The following is a 4,535-nucleotide window of genomic DNA, read 5'->3' as shown; positions in this document are numbered from 1 at the left end:
TTCTTCCTTGAGTACAAAATTAATTTGATCGTAGGAGATGGATCGGTGATCGTAGTGATCAACTCCGTGTCTAATGGTTTCTGTTGAGCTATTTGCAAAGTGAGTGTAGATCCAGATAGAGAAAGATCTAAGAACTAGTTCCAATCTGATCCAATTCGATCCGATTAGAGTTGTAGAGTGTTGGATTAGCAAAATCAACCTCATACTTTCTGTAGATTAGGGGATCACCCATCCTGAGATGCTCTCAAGGAAAATTGGATTTAGCAATTCAAATTGGCCACGTCATTAGAAGTTTTATGGCATGTTAAATTATCTATGGATTAGAAAAACCTCCTTACTAGAGTCTTCAATGATGCTCGACTTGATCAGTAGGCTTGGGGGATTGTATTATGGGTAAATCACCCAATTGCCGTGTTGTGGTGAAGAGTATTTTTCATCACATGTGAAAATTGATTCAAACTTGAATTGTTTACCAAAAGATGAAAGCGTTGAGGTGTCAGGACAAATTAAAGAAAGTAAAATTTTGGCAAGATAAAATTTTTGAAAGTTTACTATTGCCAATGTTGAATACGCATGTGATGAAATGAACCTAGACTCTTAATTTAGGTTGAGAGATGTAGAAAGTAAATAGAAAAAAATTGGCTAGGTTGTAATATCTTCTTTTTCTTCCTCATAGTGAAACATCAAATCTACTAAGCCGTGGACGTAGTCTTCAGGTGAACCACATAAATTCTATGTCTTGTGTGTTTATGTTTTTGCTCTGATTTTCTAACAACTAGTATTAGAGGTTTGGCTTCGAGAGTAGATCTAAAAGGAGATTTTAAATTTAGTGGGAGCAATGGTGGAAGACAGAAAGACAAAGACCAAGAAGTTCAATGGAAAACCTTTATGTGGTGGAAGTTACAGATGGAGGATCTTTTGTACCAGAAAGATCTATATCTCCCATTATCTAGAAAGAAACCAAATAATATAAAGGAAGATGAATGGATGATTCTTGATCGAAAACTATTGTCAACGATGCGGTTGTCGCACATGTCACAGATAGCCTTCAACATCACAAAAGAGAACACAACGGCAAGAATGATGGAAGAAGTAACTAAGTTATATGAAAAACCCTCTACCTTTAATAAAGTTTTTCTTTATGAAAAAACTATTTAATATGACCATGTCTGATTCTAGATCTATTGTTGATCATTTGAATGAGCTTAATATAGTTTCTAGTCAATTATAGTCTGTGGATGTGACTTTTGATTAGGCCGGTAAACGGACCGGATTCGGCTCGGATACACCAGTATCCGAATCCGAATCCAATTAGCAAATCCGCTATCCGAATCCGAATCCGAATCTGGCAAAAATTTAAAGAAGGCATCTGAATCCGAATCCGAAACTTTATCGGATATCCGATAATAATCCGATCCGATAAAATATCCGATTATTGATTGATAATTGTCACTTTTTTACACTTTTTATTATAAATTTCTAATTTCCGATTACCGAATACCGGTATCCGAATCCGATTACCGGTATCCGAATCCAATTATTATATATTTTTAAAGAAAAAATGTTAAATACTTTACTCTATCCGGATAAAAATTTATCCGGATATTATCCGATCCGATAAGCAATTATCCGAATCCGAATCCGGTTGCTTGCGGATCGGTCGGATATTTTCGGTAGAAAATTTTCGGATCGGATACCCTTACGTCGATGCGATTCGGAGGCGGATTTCGGTTATCCATTTACAGGTCTACTTTTGATGATGAACTTAAAGCCCTACTATTTTTGTGTTATTTACCTAAAAAGGTTGAGTAACTTGGCTATGGCTGTTAGTAATACAATCATACTAAAGTTAGTCTTTATTCATGTTGTCAATTGTATACTCAGTAATAGATGTGAAGAAAGAGTTCTGAGGCCTCATTTGGACCTATATTATCAGCTAAAACAAGGGGGAGACAACAGAAAAAGGGTAAAAGTTTCGGTGGAACGAAGTCAAAGTCAAGAGGCAGATCGCAGTCTAGAGAAAAAGAAAATATGAAGGCAAAATCACCAAAAGATGCTGGAACTGTAGGAAGGTAGGGCCTATGACAAAGGACTATTAGAGTGGGAAAAAGAAGGAAGAAAAATAGAAACAAAGATGAGGAAGATGGGAACATGGGAACATGGTGACCACAAATGACTAGGTATACAATGATTTATATTTACTTGCATCTGTAAACATTAAATCTAATGTTTGGTTTATTGATTGTGGTGTTTCATTTCACTGCAATTCATATAGAAATTATTTTTATGATTATGTAAATGGTGATTTTGGGCATGTTAATGTTGGATATTGTTTTTATTGAGAATTGCATGTATAAGGATAGGCAACAACAAAAGGAGGATGAAACTGAGTTTTTAGAACTTGAAGAAGTTGTAGGTAGGATTAGAAAATTTGAATGATGGTTCAGATGGAAAAAATAAAAATTCTGATAATGAATTTGAAAGCACTATTGGTAATAATAGTAGTGATCTTCAACAACAGGAACTAATAACCCTTGCTCTAAGAAGATCTAGGAGAACAAGACCCCTAAAAAAATATTCCCCATCTTTAAACTATGTTTTATATATTGATGCTATCGAGCTAGGATGTTTTGATGCGGCTATATATGCATGATAAATCCAGAGTGAAGTGGGAGCAAGGCATGAAAGAAGAGATGAGCTCACTAAAGCAAAACAAAACCTAAGATTTGGTAAAGCTACTAGCTTGGAAAAGGTACAAGACTCGACTTGTGGTGAAGCATTTGCACAAAAGAAATATTCAAGAATGGAGAGAATTAATAATCTCAAGAAGAGTCTATCCAAAGCCGTTGATAAGAAGGATTTGGGAGAAGCAAGTAGATTCTTGGCACGCAAATCAAGAAGGGTAGAAAGGAGAGAAAGGTATGGCTTTCTCAAGAAAATTATGTGGAGAAGGTTTTAAAATGGTTCAACATGGACAAAGCAAAATCACTTTCTACTTCATTGACAAATCATTTCAAGCTTTGAAAGGATTAATATCCTTCAACAAAGGAGGAAATGAGTTTATGGCAAAGTACAATATTATTCAACAGTTGGGAGTTCATAGCACATGCAGTGAGAACTATTAGCAAATTTATGCACAACCTAAGAAAAGAACATTGGAGAGTTGCCCAATGGATCTTGAGATTCCTTAGAGGCACTTCCCATGCTTGTTTATGTTTTGGAGGTTCTAACATTGATGTGCAAGGTTATGTTGATTTAGATCATTCAAGAGACAGTGATAGTGGAAGAAGCACCACTAGTTATGTTTTTACTATAAGTGGAATTACAGTTAGTTGGTATCAAACCTATAGAAGGTGGTTGTGATTTCAACCACAGAGGCAAAGAATAGGTAGCAATTATCGAGGTAAGTAAAGAGATGATTTGGCTTTAGAGGTTTATGGAAGAACTTTGAAGAAGGTAAGAGAATATCAAATTATGGAGTGATAGCCATAGGGCAATTCATCTTGCAAAGAATTCAACATTTCATTTAAGGACAAAACATATTCAATTGAGATATCATTTCATACGGTCAATTTTGGAGGATAGCCTATTGAAACTTGATAAAATTAAAGGTAGCAAGAACCTTGCAGGACATGTTAACAAAGGTGGTTAACAAGGAGAAGTTGAGCTTTTGCTCAATGCTTATCAATCATTATTGATATCTATTTGATTGCTTGAGTGGTGTTGATCTTTAAGCTAGGAGTTGAAAATTGTCTTCAAATGGGAGATTGTTTTGGTGAAAACTATTTTTTTTCACATGTGGAAATTGGTTCAAATTTAAATTTAAATATTCAAATTTGAATTGTTCATGAAAAGGTAGATGTTGAGGTATCTTGACAAATTAAATTAAAAATAATTTTGACAAGATAAAATTTTGAAAATTCTACTATTGCCATGGTTGAATATGCATAAGATGAAATGAACCTAAACTCGTTTTGAGGGCCTGAACACAATTGAAAATGTTGTGTTGACTTTGGATTCCGTATATACACAATGCACACAAGGAAGTTGTTGCCATGGGTCTTGAAAATTATAGAAACTCTTGTATTTATTTTAAGCATTCCTTTTGGGTACAGGAGTAAATTTGTCATTGTCCATTTTTCATGTAACTATTTTAGTCTCTTAATTTGCGTTGAGAGATGTAAAGAGCGCGTAGAAAAAAATTGGTTAGGCTATAATATCTTCTTCTTATTCCTTATAGTGAAACATCAAATCTGCTCTATCTTGGACGTAGCCTTCAGGTGAACCACATAAACTCTGTCTTGTGTGCTTGTGTTTTTACTTTGTTTTTCTAACACGTCAGCCCAAGCTGGTCTAACCGATGGACCAACCATTGGTCTGACATAACCCGACGGTCAAGTCAAAGAATTGATCCTAGTCGTATGATCAGAACAAGAGATCCAACGGTTGAGGGAAGACAATCTATGCAACAAAAGGAATAAATAGGGCAAGTGCAGGAACCAAGGTGAGGCATTCGCTCATTTTCCCAGTTTTGA

The sequence above is a fragment of the Hakea prostrata genome, chromosome 10 (assembly GCF_041222555.1).
Source record: "Hakea prostrata isolate BN-2017 chromosome 10, UWA_Hpros_2, whole genome shotgun sequence".
Taxonomy (NCBI): Eukaryota; Viridiplantae; Streptophyta; class Magnoliopsida; order Proteales; family Proteaceae; genus Hakea; species Hakea prostrata.
This window is presented reverse-complemented; position numbering follows the sequence as displayed.